Source organism: Papio anubis, chromosome 9, assembly GCF_008728515.1.
Source record: "Papio anubis isolate 15944 chromosome 9, Panubis1.0, whole genome shotgun sequence".
Classification (NCBI taxonomy): Eukaryota; Metazoa; Chordata; class Mammalia; order Primates; family Cercopithecidae; genus Papio; species Papio anubis.
Genome location: NC_044984.1, coordinates 3,085,424 through 3,102,256, shown reverse-complemented (window position 1 = coordinate 3,102,256; position 16,833 = coordinate 3,085,424).

Genomic DNA, 16,833 nt, shown 5'->3' with positions numbered 1-16,833 from the left:
AGTGAGCCGAGATTGCACCACTGCACTCCAGCCTAGGCCACAGAGCAAGACCTTGTCTCAAAGTAAAAAAGAAAGAGACAAGGTCATCTGCAAGTGGAGGTTTGAAGGAAGGGCCAGGGGCTTGGGGAGATCGACAGGGGTTTGAAATAATCGCTGTGGGAGAGTAAGTTCATCAGACAGTTATCAGGGCTTCCCAGGTGGAGTGAGGGCCCCTCTGGACATAGTAGTCATGAATTGATGTAGAACTGATATGCGCTGTTGTGTGACTTTCCCAGAGGCTGCCTGAGAGCAGGCACGGTAACAGATAGTTGGGTCCATACACAGTTGGGATTTTGCCAGATAGGATAAAAAAAATGACAACAGACTAAGATGAGGGCTTGACCAAGATTGTTAGAGACATGGACTCTAAGCATGATAAAGGAGGAAGGAAGGGAGGGAGACAGCTGATGGCGTGGGGATAAGTAGAGACAGCCACAGATCAGAGGTGCTGATGACGGTGAACAGGTGCAGTGGGGGTACCCGCACAGGCCAGCCGTGGGGAAAGGAGCAGTAGTCAGAGAAGGGGAGAGTGAATACTCAGTGATTTGGAAGTGGAAAGTCTCAACTTCCAATAGTGCCAAAGCCCAAACTGTGACTGTGGAAGTGGGGGGCTTAGTGACAGTAGAGGTGATCTTTAGGGAGGAGGAAGTCAAGAAGCTGAGAGTCCAGTTGGACTGTGGACAATTTCACCCAAACCAGGGCTGAATTGACCTAGGATGACAGCAGCACACAGGTGAGGAGGAAGTGGTGAGACTGATGCAGAGATCTTGGAAGAAGGAGGGACTTGCAGGTCGGTGGATGACGGAAGCTTTCAGGAGGGGAAGAGGGTATCGTAGCTGTACGGCTGAGACTCAGAAAAAGCCTAAGGGAAATGGAAAGCAAGGAAGACAATGACCTTACTGCCCAGCTTTTAAGCTGTAGCATCGGGAAAATGACAGCCACCACTGTAGGAGGGCTACGGAAGACAAAATGTGTGCTGGGGTATGATTGCATTTATCTGTGGCTGCAGAACAAATTACTACAGATTTAGAGGCTCAAAACAACACACACTTAGTATCTCACAGGGTCTGTGAGTCAGTCTCAGCATAGTTTAGCTGGGCTGTCCGCTCGGGATTGCAGGAGGCTGTAATCAGGGGGTTGGCCACATTGCCATCTGGAAGCTCCACTAGAAGAATCTGCTTCTAGCTCACTCAGGGTGCAGCAGAATTCGTTTCCTGATTCCTCACTGGCTGGCTGCTGGAAGCTGCCCTCAGTTCTTAGCCACATGGGCCTTTCCAACGTGCTACTCGTTTCACTGAGCCAGCAAAAAGTCTCCAGAACAAGCCTGTTCGCAAGACAGTCTCATATAATATCACTCCATCACAGCGTGACGTCCAACCCCACTGCATATTCTGTTCATTAGAAGCAAGTGACAGGTGCACACGTACTCAAGGAGAGGGCATTACACAGAAATGTGAGCACCAGCAGCCAGAGATCATGCGGGCCTCTTAGGGTGTGTCCTCTTCAGAAGGGGTGAGGATATAGGGTGTTTGCTGGTTACGCCAGGGCAGCATGGTGGAGGAGGTGGGATGTGGGGAAGGTGGGAGATGGGTCAGGACAAGAAAGGCTGAGCACTTGAAGATGAGGGTGTGATAGGTGACAAGGAGAGGGGCTTGGACTTTGGGGACAAACTGATGGAGATAGAATTCTCTGCTTTTCTCCATTGTATGCGCTGTGAAAAAGAAATCTGCTTATTTATGAAAACACATGTGTGGCCGGACGTGGTGGCTCACGCCCATAATCCCAGCACTTTGGGAGGCCGAGACGGGCGGATCACCTGAGGTCAGGATTTCAAGACCAGCCTGGCCAACGTGGTGAAACCCCATCTCTACTAAAAATACAAAAAAACTTAGCCAGCCACGGTGACCGGTGCCTGTAATCTCAGCTACCTGGGAGGCTGAGGCAGGAGAATTGCTTGAACCCAGGAGGCGGAGGTTGTGGTGAGCCAAGATCACGCCATTGCACGCCAGCCTGGGCGACAAAGCAAGACTGTCTCAAAAAAAAAAAAAAAAAAAAGTGTTAAAAAGGTTAACTTTGTTAGATGCATGTTAATTATATTTCCTCCAGAAGCTCTCTGAAGGGCAGGTCACAGAGACCGTCTGAGGGGAACCCTGAAGATAACAGGGAGAAACAATGAGAAAATGACATCCCCGATCTCCAGTACCAAACGCAGGGAAGAGTCAGAAGGCAGCGATTGCTCCCGGAGAGCAGGGAGCCCACGCCGATGTTTGAAATTGAAATCAAAGCCTCGTGAATTCAATAGAGTTGGGTGAAATGAAATTGTGTGACTGTCAATAAAATGACCAGAGGATGGCCGGGCGCGGTGGCTCACGCCTGTAATCCCAGCACTTTGGGAGGCCGAGGCGGGTGGATCACCTGTGGTCAGGAGTTCAAGACCAGCCTGACCAACATGGAGTAACCCCATCTCTACTAAAAATACAAAATTAGCCAGGTGTGGTGGCACATGCCTGTAATCCCAGCTACTCGGGAGGCTGAGGCAGGAGACTCGCTTGAACCCGGGAGACGGAGGTTGCGGTGAGCCGAGATCACGCCATTGCACTCCAGCCTGGGCAAAAAGAGCAAAACTCCGTCTCAAAAAAAAAAAAAAAAAAAAAAAAGACCAGAGGATGATGGTTGATAAGACACATAAGGATTATAAAAGTGAAGATGGTACATCTGAAGCCCCCGCCAGGGTGTCTGGGATCTAAGTGGATATACATCCATTTATGACGTTAAAAAGTTCATTAATGTTTTAATTGGAATACACATATGGGGGGAAGGAGGTAAAAAAAACCATATATATATATATAGTTGTTATTATAAAAGAAGAATAAGCTGGAAGTTAAAAGGGGACAAAAAATGAAAAAACCTTTATACCAGGATATATATATATATATTTTTTGAGACGGAGTCTCACATTGTCGCCTCAGGCTGGAGGCAGTGGCTGATCCGCTCACTGCAAGCTCCTCACCGGGTTCACGCCATTCTCCCGCCTCAGCCTCCTGAGTAGCTGGGGATTACCACCACCGCCTCGCCATTTTGTATTTTTAGTAGAGACGGGTTTCACTGTGGTCTCGATTCTCCTGACCTTTGTGATCACTGCCTCCCAAAGTGCTGGGATTACAGGCGTGAGCCACCGCGCCCGGCCAACAGGATATATTTTTTTAAAGGACTTTGACTTGGAGTTGAATTAGACACATCAGCGCGAACTCATTTCCCAGCTCCCACTGGAGCGCACTAGAAACAGATGCCTGCCTTTGGTTCTCATGTGGATAATGTGATTCGCACCATGAGCGCCCAGACATAACATTCACCTAATAACATCTGCCACTCAGAGAAACAGGGCTCCTTGGGGAATAGCTGATTCCATACCTTGGTGCAAGAAAAATCATACTCGGCCTAAGTAGACTTTGCTAGAAGTATATAAGTTTAAAAAAATGTTTGAGGTAGTGTTAAAAGGAAAAAGGACACAGCATAAAAAGTCAAAGCCGGGCCAGGCACGGTGGCTCACGCCTGTGATCCCCACACTATGGGAAGCTGAGGCAGGAGACTCACTGGAGGCCAGGAATTCAAGACCAGCCTGGACAACATAACGAGACCCCATATCTACAAAAAATGAGAAAATTAGCTGGGTGTGGTGGTGCATACCTGTAGTCCCAGCTACCTGGGAGGCCGAAGTAGAAGGATCCCTTGGGCCCAGGTGTTCAAGGCTACAGTGACACTATCTCTAAAGAGAAGAAAAGAAAGAAGAAAAGAAAAGAAAAGAAAAAAAGGCAAAACTGTGATCATCTGATTATCAAAAAGAAAGCAAAAATCTAGTGAAAAGCCTGAGTCCATAACGGTATTGGATGCAGGTTATTCTAAAAGAAGTATATGTGAGTTCCTGAAAATGTCCGCTGTTTTGTTGTTGTTGTTGCTGTTGTTTTGCCAAAGCCAATTGTTCTGAAGTGTCCACTTTTCAAACAATGTGCATACCATAGCCAAGTTTTGATTAATAATTAAGCTATGAATTTCTTGTACTTATGTATTTATATCGGGCAATGAGAGTTAAAGGACACTCAGGGATGAAAGATGCACTGAGTTATTTAAAAACAAAAACAAAACAAAACAAAAACAGTGAGAGTTCTATGAATCTTGCAAGTGCCGCAGGCAAAATTTGACCAGAGGAAGCCACCCACACTGATCATTGCCAGCCTGGGAGAAATGATTGCAGGAGGCACATCCAGGCCCCACTCCCAGACCCAGTACCCAGGCTCCAAGCAACTCTCCATGCCGGAACAGCACGGCAGCTCCAAATCTGGAACTCATACCCTGATCTGTAACTGTCTCTCAGACCTAAATCTTCAACAGAGCCATTTCAGCCCAACTATGAGGCTAATTCTGCTTTCTTTCTTTGGATGGAGGCAATTTTTTTTTTTTTTTTTTTTTTTTTTTTGAGACGGAGTCTTGCTCTGTCGCCCAGGCTGGAGTGCAGTGGCCGGATCTCAGCTCACTGCAAGCTCCGCCTCCCGGGTTCACGCCATTCTCCTGCCTCAGCCTCCCCAGTAGCTGGGACTACAAGGGGCCCGCCACCTCGCCCGGCTAGTTTTTTGTATTTTTTAGTAGAGACGGGGTTTCACTGTGTTAGCCAGGATGGTCTCGAACTCCTGACCTCGTGATCCGCCCGTCTCGGCCTCCCAAAGTGCTGGGATTACAGGCTTGAGCCACCGCGCCCGGCCGGCAAATTTTTATATTTAAAAATAAAGAAGACAATGGACACAAACATAGGTTAATACTCTTGTGATAGCTTTAGGGGGAGTATGTTAGTAACTACTGCAAACATTGGGATGATCTGGGTCTTATCTGCTTTTTAGTTGAGGTAAAATTCACATAACATAAAATTAACCACTAACAACTTTAAAGTATAGAATTTTAAAATCTGCTTTTTAAAGTGTTGAAAAAGCGTAAAAGCATGTGACATATTGTCATTGTTAAACTCAGACATTAGTTTAGATTTAGTAAATTGCTTTGTGAAGAAATGCTCAAATAACTAATTGGCCTATAACTGAGGCTATAAGTTTTGTGAATAGCTGCTAATTATTATTGTTATAACGCTTAGTGTTCTAAGATTTGAAAAATACTGTAACTTGCCTTGTTAGATGTTTGAATAGCTTAATATAGGCTTAAACAGCCTGCTTAATTTTGACCAGAATCCAAGCTTGTAAGTAATATTTAATGTTTAGAGAATTTATAAGCTAACCAGGCATTAATCAAAAACAAGTGATAGAAATACTAGATTTATGAGCAAAGTAACATAAAAATACTAGATTTACGAGCAAAGTAATAAACTGTATGAGTTGAACTTAAATTAACAAAACTAGCGTTGAGAATTTACAACTTTGGGTACAGTGGTTCATGCTTATGGTTCCACCATTTTGGGAGGCCGAGGCAGGAGCATCACATGGGACCAGGAGTTGAAGGCTGCAATGAGCCATGATTATACCATCGTGCTCCAGTTTGGGTGACAGAGCGAGACTCTGTCCCCCAAAATAAAGTAAAACAAATAAAAATGAAAACAACAATAAAATGTACACCTTCGATAAACTGGAAAAACAAAATCCACAAATAACTTTGTTCCTCTCCACGCATAAAAGCTTCCCTCGGGCATTAAAAACTCAACTGACAGTGACTTAGTAGTTTATAAACTAATACAAAAGTATCAAAAGCGATTTATTTGTTGAAATTTTGACAGTTAAAAAATATTACAAGTCAAAAGGAAGCACCTCTTTCAAATTTAATTTTCTTTCATTCATTTTTATTGGTGTTTTGTTTGTAAAGAGAAAAGTCACTAATTTTTACAAACAGTGATGAATATGCTGCTCAAATACATACAGTCTCTGTATTCCACTCATATCCCTACTCCGTCTCCACGGGAGAAGAATTATTATGGATTGACCATGGCCTTGGGGTGATCAACCTGTACCTGGTCAAAAAGTCTAGCTCTGTTGCTTCTCAAACTTCAGGAACCCCCTGCAGATTTTGACTGGGAAGGACTGGAGTGCGTGGGGTGAGGTTTGCACGTGCTGTGAGCTCCCAGAATACACTGCCACCCTTCCGGGGACCACGCGCGGAAACCAGAAAGTAGGTGCTGTTCACAAGTGAGCGCCTGTGCATGTGGCTCTTTCCGCGGTCCCAGTGAACACAGGCCGGGGCTGCTCCCTCAGCCAGGTCCGCCCTTTCTCTCTGTAGTGTTGTTTTGTTATAGCGAAGGGGTCTTGTTATGTTGCCCAGACTGGTCTCAAATCCCTGGACTCAAGCAATCCTCCTGCCTCAGCCTTCCAAAGTTCTGGGATTACAGACGTCAGCCATTGCACCTGGCCTTCTCTAGCATTTTGTTTCACACAACAGCAGTGACCTTGTCTCAGGAGGTTTTGGGGCACCTGCCCCCTCTCACTTCTGCATCTCACACTCCCTCTGTTGATCTAGTGTGTGTGTGGCCTTGCCTCTATCACAGAGATCCGATCCAAGAGTAGTTTAGGTACGGCTGGGAGGGGGAGAAATAGCATAGGAGACCTGACACAACTCTTAAGTTGTTGCGTGACTCCCCCCGCTAGAATATAAGCTCCTTAAGGGCAGGGACTTTGATTTTATTCACTGCTGCATCCTCAGCAGACAGAACAGTGCCCAACACATCCTAGGTGCTTAGTACATGTTCATGGGATGAATGAGGCCTGGTTGGACACTAGGCATTCCTAGAATTCCTCCTGGAGGCCCCAGGGAGGACACAAACCCAGAGGAGGGAGCAGAGCAGGGGGCTAGCGAAAAATGGAGGCCACAAGGGGAATGTGATGAGATGCCAAACCAGGGAGAGCAAAAGCAAATATCAAAGGCAGGGACTCCAGCCAGGAATCAAGACCCAGCGAGATGAAGAGACAGAGCAAGTGGGCCGATTATAAGCCGGGAGGGGCTCGAGGCCTTCCCAGGAGCAGGCATCCGAGGCGTGCTTTAATGTGTCTCCAGGGCCAGTGCTAGGGTGGATCAGTCAAGATGAAAGGGGCACAGGGATGTGATGGACAGAATGGTCTTTCCTGGGGGCTCTTCATTTTCCAGAACTAATGCTGGGAGACAGCATGTGGTCTAAGAAGTCACAGGCTGGCTTTGAGTCGCAACTTCCACTCTCCGACTGTGTAAACTTGAGCAAGTTACGTAAAAGTCACTCACCTTCGCTTGCTGTTAAGATGGTGCAAACCCTTAAACAGCTTAAAATCAGAAATCTGTCTGTCCCCGGCAACTGCAGCATAATATTGCTGTACACCAGCCGCAAAGGGTCTGTGCAGGATTGGTGTGGATTTAGAGAGAGAAATTGGAAAGAAGTCAGCCAAGTAGTTACTGACGAGGAAAAGCCGAATAAGAGAATCGTGCCAAATTTCAAAACTTCTCAGCTTGGCCTATGAGGGAGGGAGACGGCAAAGAGAAGCAGATCCCTTTGATTCCAAGAAAGCATTTATACAGTCACAAGACACTCAGCAGACTCTTTTTTTTTTTTTTTTTTTTAGACGGAGTCCCCCGGTGTCCCCCCGGCTGGGGTGCCGTGGCGCGATCTCGGCTCACCGCAAGCCCCGCCTCCCGGGTTCACGCCCTTCTCCCGCCTCAGCCTCCGAGTAGCTGGGACTACAGGCGCCCGCCACCACGCCCGGCTAGTTTTTTGTATTTTTAGTAGAGACGGGGTTTCACCATGTTAGCCAGGATGGTCTCGATCTCCTGACCTCGTGATCCACCCGCCTCGGCCTCCCAAAGTGCTGGGATTACAGGCTTGAGCCACCGCGCCCGGCCAACACTCAGCAGACTCTTGATCTGAACATCTGATTACTCCCTGATTACTTCTCAGCTGGGATTGCTATGGCACCAGCTGGCAAGCACATTTCCCTCTCGTGGTGGCTGTCTCATTTTTACTTCCCTCTATTCTCCACAATTTCCTGCACCCCACATCACCCCTATAGAAACAGAAGTATTTTACTAGCCTGGGCAACATGGCAAAACCCTGTCTCTACAAAAAAATACCGAAAAATTAGCTGGCCGTGGTGGCGCGTGCCTGTGGTCCCAGCTACTCTGGAGCTTGAGGTGGGAGGACTGCTTGAGCCTGGGAGGCAGAGGCTGCAGTGAGCCAAGATCCGGCCACTTCACTCCAGCCTGGGCGACAGAATGAGATCCTGTCTTTAAAAAAAAAAAAAAAGACAAAAAGAGAGAGAGGAAAGGCAGGAAGGCAGGAAGGGAGGGAGGGAGGGAGGGAGGGAAATTGTTGCACCAAAAAGGGATTGCTTAATGCTGGTGCTCTCTGGGGCCTTCAGGGACAGCTTCCAACTCTCCTACCTGGCCTTAGGCAAACCCTACACATTCATCACCTGCTGTCCACCTCTTTTCATGGGCACTGCAGAGGAGCCAGGACTTCCAATTGAAGTACAGCGCAAGATCTGTGACTTAGTAACCAAGTGGCGTGAGTGAGTGATTTCTCTGAGCCTCTGTCTGCATCTCTGAAGAGGATGTCTACAGTATCACAGTGTAGCTGTAAACAGCAAGCAAGACACTGTATTTGAAAGTGCTTTGTAAACTGAAAAGTGCTGTAGTCAGGGTGGCTGGGCAAAGTGGTTCATGCCTGTATCCCAGCACTTTGGGAAAACAGGGCAGGAGGATCACTTGAGTACAAGAGTTCGAGACCAGCCTGGGCAACATAGTGAGACCTCCATCTCTAAACAATAAAATAAAATAAATTAGCTGGGTGTGATGGCATGCACCTGTAGTCCCAGCTACTCAGGAGGCTAAGGTAGTAGGATTGCTTGAGGCCAGGAATTCTAGGTTGCAGTGAGCTATGATCACACCACTGCACTCCAGCTCGGGCAACAGAGCAAGATCTTGTCTCAAGATCTTTGTCTCTGGAAAAAAAAAAAAAAGAAGAAGAAGAAGAAGAAGAAGCTGGGCACAGTGGCTCATGCCTGTAATCCCAGCACTTTAGGAGGTCAGGGCAGGAGGATTGCTTGAGTCCAGGAGTTTGAGACTGGCCTGGGTAACATAGTGAGACTCCTGTCTCTACAAAAAATTTTAAAATTAGCCAGGCGTGGTGGCGCAAGCCTGTGTCCCCAGCTATTCAGAAGGCTGAGGTGGGAGGATCACTTGAGCCCAGGAGTTCAAGGCTACAGTGAGCCATGATCACGTCACTGCACTCCAACCTGGGCAACAGAGTGAGGCCATATCTAAAAAAGAAAAAACAGTTTCCAGGGATAGTGGTCAAATGCTACAGACAGAAAGTTAAGATGAGGGCAGATAAATGCATTTGTCGTAGAGACCCCTGGTTTCCTCTTCTTCCTGAGTAATGGGACTCCTCCGTATGGCATATGGTCACTTGGAATAAAAACTACATTTCCTAGAGGCTTCTACAGCTAAATGAGGCCAGTGGAGGTAAGCAGAAATTTAATTTCCAGAAATGTCCCAAAAGGGAGGGGCATGCTCTTCTTCACTCCTTTTTCTTTTCATTTGAATGGAATGTTACGTAACGGTCTTGGATTTCCTGAAGCTCTTCTGGACCATGATATGACCTTAGGAATAGAAACTACCCGTGGTAAGGAAGCAAGGTAAAATGATCCTGGGGCTAGGTCCGGTGTCTCACACCTGTAATCACAGCACTTTGGGAGCCCAAGGGGGCAGACTGCTTGAGTCCAAGAGTTTGAGACCAGCCTGAACTGGTCAAAAAAATACCCCAACATGGTGAAACCCTGTCTCTACAGAAAATACAAAAAGTTAGCTGGGCATGGTGACACACATCCAGAGTCCCAGCTACTCAGGAAGCTGAGGGAGAAGGATCCCTTGAGCTCGAGAGGCGCAGGTGGCAGTGAGCTGAGATCGTGCTACTGCACTCCAGCCTGGGTAACAGAGTGAGACTGTTTGAAAAAAAAAAAAGATCTTGGGTCCTTGATACCATGGAGTATCATAACAATGATGGACAGATTTCATGAGAGAGAAATACATTTCTATCTTAAATCACTGATATCATGCCATTGCACTTCCAGCCTGGGCGACGGAGCAAGACTCCATCAAAAAAAGGGAAGGGGAGGGGAGAGGAGGGGAAGGGAAGGGAAAGGAGAAAGAGAGAGAGAGAGAGAAAGGGAGGGAGGGAGCGAAAGAAAGGAAAGAAAGAGAAGAAAAAGAAAGAAAGAGAGAGAGAAAGAAAGAGAAAGAAAGAGAGAGACAGAAAGAAAAAGAAAGAAAGAAAGAAAGAGAAAGAAAGAAAGAAAGAAAGAAAGAAAGAAAGAAAGAAAAGAAAGAGAAAGAAAGAAAGAAAGAAAAGTTGGAGTGCGGTGGCTCACGCCTGTAATCCCAACACTTTGGGAGGCTGAGAAGGGTGGGTTGCTTGAGTCCAGGATTTTGAGACTAGCCTGGGCAACATGGTGAAAACCTATCTCTACAAAAAAACCACAAAAATTAGCCAGGTGTGGTGGCGGATATCTGTAGTCCCAACTACTCTGGAGGCTGAGGTGGGAGGATCACTTGAGCCAGGGAGGCGGAGTTTGCAGTGATTTGAGATCATGCCACTGTACTCCAACCTGTCTCAAAAAAATAATATTAATAAGGGAAAGAAAGAAGAAGAAAAGCAAGCAAGCAAGCAAGGGGCTGGGCATGGTAGCTCATGCCTGTAATCCTAGCACTTTGGGAGGCCAAGGGGGGTGGATTACTTGAGGTCAGGAGTTTGAGACCAGCCTGGCCAGCATGGTGAAACCCCGTCTCTACTAAAAAATACAAAAATTAGCCAGGCGTGGTGGTATGTGCCTGTAATCCCAGCTATTTGGGAGGCTGAGGCAGGAGAATTGCTTGAACCTAGGAGGTGGGGGTTGCAGTGAGCCGAGATCACACCACTGCTGCACTCTAGCCTGGGTGACAGAGTGAGACTCCTTCTAAAAAACAGAAGGAAGAAAAGAAGGGAGGGAGGGAAGGAGGGAGGGAAGAAAGGAAGGAAGGAAGGAAGGAAGGAAGGAAGGAAGGAAGGAAGGAAGGAAGGAAGGAAGGAAGGAAGGAAGGGAGAAGGGGAAGGAAGCTGAATCCTAACCCAGGCAAAGCCACAAAGGAACATGACTCATACCACCAAACCCTTCAAAAGTCATGAATTGGTGGCACCAGGTATCTCTGGAAGTAGAGGTAGAGATGGGGCCAAAGACAGAAGAATTGATCAAATTGAGCTCAAGAAGACATAGATTCCCCAAATCTCTCCTCAACCCCGTGCAGTCGGGGGATTTCCCCTCCATAGCTCAGGCAGCAGCTGGGAGTTCTCTCCCTGGGGGACACTAGATACAGCGGAACACAAGAGCATAGTGCATAAAACAGGGGGATTAGTGAAAGTTTCCATACTGCAGGTCGAGACGTTCCAGCACTTGGTTCCCAGAATGCGGGTGGCCACAGGCTCTAAACAGCAAGAAATTGAAGAAACCCTGTCCATGGAATTTGACCAGGTCAGGAGGAAATACCCTAAATAAACCCACTTCCTAAAATAAGAGCCCAGCCAGATGGTCACAGAGCATGACCCAGCCTCCAGCACCTGCTGCACAGCCAGAGCCTCTCATCAGCTTTTAGCGCCCAGTCTTAAGTTTGAACAACCAGGACTGCTGGGCTTCTGAGGAAAGGCTCTGCCATGAATGGCCAAGACAAAAGCCAACTGGGCGGAAACAGATGGAGCGGGGGAAAAACACCACCTCCCGAAACCGCTACTCTCCTCTAGTAAACGATTGAAGATACACTCTTGTGGACGAGGACCAGGACGTCACTCCAGCCCTCTTTCTCCACCAGAACACGTGGGCTCTCCCGCCTCCACACACTGGCCCTGGGCTCCTTCCCCAGGTCTTCACGTGGCTGGCTGCTGTGTCGCCTCAGAGGGGTCTTAAAGGACCACCCACTCTGAAAAAGCCCTTCCAGCCACCCCCTAATGCAGGAGTGGGCAAACTTTTTCTGTGAAGGGTCAGAAAGTAAATATTTCAGGTGTCGTGAGCTGTCTATGGTCTCTGCCACGACCACTCAACTCTACCACTGTGGCACGGAAGCAGCCGAAGAAGATCTGTAAATAAGGGGCTGTGGCTATGTTCCAATACAACCCTATTTATGGCCGGACGCAGTGGCTCATGCCTGTAATCCCAGCACTCTGGGAGGCCAAGGCGGGCGGATCGCTTGAGTCCAGGAGTTTGAGACCAGCCTGGACTACATGGCAAAAACTCGTCTCTACAAAAAAATACAAAAATTAGCCAGGCGTGTGCCTATGGTCCTATCTACTCTTGAGGCTGAGGCAGAAGAATTGCTTGAGCCCAGGAGGTGGAGGCTGCAGTGAGCTGAGATAGCACCACTGCATTCCAGCCTGGGCAACAGAGCAAGACCCCATCTCACAAAACAAACAAATAAAACTCTATTTGTGGACACTGAAACTGGAATTCCATATCATTTTCCAGGGTCACAAATGTTATTCTGCTTTCAATTTTTTTTTTTTTTTTGAGACGGAGTCTCGCGCTGTGTCACCCAGGCTGGAGTGTAGTGGCGCGATCTTGGCTCACTGCAAGCTCCGCCTGCCGGGTTCACGCCATTCTCCTGCCTCAGCCTCCGAGTAGCTGGGACTACAGGCGCCTGCCACCACGCCCGGTTAGTTTTTTGTATTTTTTTAGTAGAGACGGGGTTTCACCATGTTAGCCAGGATGGTCTCGATCTCCTGACCTCGTGATCCACCCGCCTCGGCCTCCCAAAGTGCTGGGATTACAGGCTTGAGCCACCGCGCCCGGCCTGCTTTCAATTTTTATTCAATCATTTTAAAACATAAAATCCTGCTGGGCATGGTAGCTCACACATCCTAGTGCTTTGGGGGGCTGAAGTGGGAGGATCACTTTGAGCCTAAGAGTTTGAGACCAGCCTGAACAACATAGCAAGACCCCACCTCTACAAGACATTTTAAAATTAGCTGGCAAGGTGGCGCAGTCCTGTGGTCCCAGCTACGCGGGAGGCTGGGGCAGGAGGATCACTTGAGCCCAGGAGGCTGAGATTGCAGTGAGCCGTGATTGTGCCATTGCACTCCAGTCTGGGCAACAGAGCAAGACCCTGTCTCTAAACAAACAAATGTAAAAACCATTCTTAGCCAGAGGTGATCGTGTGGGCCAGTAGCCCCAGCTACTTGGGGGGCTGAGGCAGGAGGATCGCTTGAGGCCAGGAGTTCAAGACCAGCCTGGGCAACATAGTGGGACTCCGTCTCTAAGAAAAACAAACAAAACAGGCGCTGGGCTGGATTTGGCCAAACCCTACTCCAACACGTCATCTGGTTTTTGTTTTGTTTTGTTTTTTTTGAGACGGAGTCTCGCTCTGTCGCCCAGGCTGGAGTGCAGTGGCCGGATCTCGGCTCACTGCAAGCTCCGCCTCCCAGGTTCACACCATCCTCCTGCCTCAGCCTCCGGAGTAGCTGGGACTACAGGCGCCCGCCACCTCGCCCGGCTAGTTTTTTCGTATTTTTAGTAGAGACGGGGTTTCACCATGTTAGCCAGGATGGTCTCAATCTCCTGACCTCGTGATCCGCCCGCCTTGGCCTCCCAAAGTGCTGGGATAACAGGCGTGAGCCACCGCGCCCGGCCTCATCTGGTTTTATTTTCATCAAAGCACACATCACTTCCTGCTGTTTTCTTGTTTACCTTCCTTTTCCGTTGCTTGTTTCTGGGACGTCTCCCCTGCTAGAAGGGAGGCCACAGGAGAGTGAGGACCTCTGCATTCTGCCCTGCTGTATGCCCAGCACCTAGGACAGTACTCGCATCTAGTGTTTGCTCAGGAAATGTAGCTGTCGGCTGTGGCAGAATAGCCGCTGGGCCGCACCAGCCACCCTCACCCTGCTCATCACTGCTGCAGTGCCTGAAAGGACAACTCTCAGGGGCAATAATGGGACTCCCAACCTGGCTCCTCCCACATCCCTTCCGCTTGTGTTTTCCGGTTCCTTTCCCCTTCCTTGCTTTCGTCAGTCTCAAACTGTAAGCCTGTCTGTGATGCCCAGCACAACCCACAAGCCTGAACCAAAAAGAACTCAGTCTACAGCAGACCCTCCTCCACCCTCCCGGCCCTAAAGGTGAGGGGTCGTGTCGGGTCACTGGTCCAGCCCACAGTCTGAAAGGAAGGTGCGGAGCATGTGACCAGCAGGCCTCGAGTCTCCCCACCCAGACGGGGAGAGGAAGCAGGGAGAAACTGTTCCAGGTACAAAGGGGGCTTCCGAATGGTCCCCCTCTGAACCCTGAACTACTGAAAACGCGTGCAGTCGAGCAGCCAACTCTCAGGTGCTCAGTAGCGTTTGGGGAATGGCCACCGGCTGCGTCCTGTACCCTCTCCAGCAGCATCGTCACTTTTCCGCATGATGTAATGCAGCAGTCCTCGACCTTTGTGGCACCAGGGACTGGTTTCATGGAAGACGATTTTCCCATGGATGGCAGTGGGGGGAGTCCAGGGGGTATGGTTTTGGGATGAAACTGTTCCACCTCAGATCATCAGGCAATAGATTCTCTTAAGAAGAGTGCAACCCAGATCCCTCGCGTGCACCGTTCACAACAGGGTTCGTGCTCCTATGAGAATCCAATGCCACGGCTGATTGGACAGGAGGTGGGGCTCAGACAGTGATGCTCGCTCTCCCACCCGCCGCTCACCTCCTGCTGTGTGGCCCGGTTCCTAACAGGCCGCGGTTGGGTACCGGTCTGCAGCCCAGGGGTTGGGGACCTCTGAGAGCATGGACTTGTGGTGGCAAAACGTTGTTGGGCACGACGACTCACACCTGTCATCCCAATTACTCAGGAGGCTGAGGTGGGAGGACTGTTTGAGGCCAGGGGCTCAAGACCAGCCTAGGCAGTATAGTGAGATCCCATCTCTAAAAAAAGAAAACAAAACAAAAAAAGTCATTGCTAACCGATGTCCAGAAAAAAGGACTTCTTGATCCTCAGATGGGAGAATTCAGGTCCCTGTAATGGATGCAGCGGCATCAGGTCCTCAACAATGGCCTGCAATCCTTTAAGGCCGTGCAACTCCCTGCGTAAGCACTGGCACCAGCTGCCGTATGCAAGCGATCTGGTGCTCCATGGAGGAAGGAATGTGCTGACAGGCAGACAGAAGCACTCGCATGTGCTGGGAGCGGTGCTGTTCCATGTGAATTAATGAAGCGGCACTTGGGCGTATCAATCACGCTGTTCTGATGTTGGCTAGCAAGTCAGTCATGTGGGCTGCTAGTAAGTAAGCTTGCTTATTCCTGAGCCAAGTGCTAGACTCAAGTTCCTAGGATGCCAAGCTGTGGATCACATCTTGCCGGCCCCTGCCTGAACCTCTCCCTTTGACCACTCTTCAAATCCAGGGGGTCCTGTGTCCATTATTGTTCCTCCTACAGGTGCAGTGCTCACAGAACCTGGTGACAGAACTCCTGGAACCTCACTCGGGGACAGTAAAGGACTGATATAACCACATGGCCATGGAGACACTTGTTCCCAGGGAACCCAGTGATACTGGCTTGAACCTGACCCCAGGCTTGGAGGCATCCCCGAGTGCTTTTCATTCTCTGAGTGGGGGGTTGGGTGGGAGGCTGGGCAGCTTGCACAGCTGAGTCCCCGCTTCCACTGCCTCGCTTCAGGCTGTGACGGCCTCGGTGACCGCGACCTGCTGCTTCCACCTCTGCGCTCTGTGGACAGGTGTGCACCTGTCATTTCCAAGAAAAAGATCACGCACACAAAGGCCTTTGTGTATGTAGCAAACTTTACTGAAGATTTGGAGATGAAGGGGCTTTACATAGCAAAAATACAAAAAACTGAAAGTTGAGTATTAGACATCCATGAGCTTAAGAAGACCCAGCCATTTCTACCAGTGGGGCTCCCGCCTTCTGTGAAGACACCTGACCACCTCTCCCTGCCGTTTCTCAAGAAGCTGAATGAAACTCAGATTTCCTGACGCTTTCTTAGAGTATTTTAGTCCTCCATTTGCTGCCTTCCCTTTCTTTTATTTTTTTTGAGATAGGGTCCTGCTCTGTTGCCCAGGCTGGAGTGCAGTGATGCAATCTCAGCTCACTGCATCCCTGACCTCCTGTGCTCAAGCAATCCTCCCACCTCAGCCTCCCAAGTCGCTGGGACTACAAGAGCATGCCACCATGCCCTGCTGATTGTTCTGTTTTTTTGTAGAGATGGGGTTTTGCCATGTTGCCCGGGCTGGGCTCAAGTGATCCTCCCGCCTCAGCCTCCCAAAGTGCTGGGATTACAGGTGTGAGCCACCGCACCCGGCCTGTCTTTCCTTTCTAGACTATCCCTTGGGGCCTCTTTCTCCCCTTAATGGGTCACAAAGTTATCTCCCCAATTTAGAACACTCCCTCCCCTTTCCTGACACCAGGGTGAAGATATAAAACTTGCACTGGGCAGTTCTCGCTAAACCAAGACTTGAGGTCTTCTACTCACCTTCTTTGAGGGACATTAGAGCTTTTTTTCCTCTAAAAATAAGTATGCGTGCATGTGCGTGTGTTTTAGGGGTGGGAAGGGCAGAGTCAGGGGACATTTTTACACACCCACATTTCACATTCCCTGAGTGCATGCCACGAGTGAGGGGTGGCCCTGCTCCTTCACATGCCATGACCTTTCCTCCTCCCGACAGCAACCCCAAGTCGGAGACTTTATTCTCATTTCACAAATGAGATTATGAAGTTCCCAAGGGGGTGCTCGTCCAAGATCACATGACTCGTAAGAGGTCAATTTGATCACTGGCCTG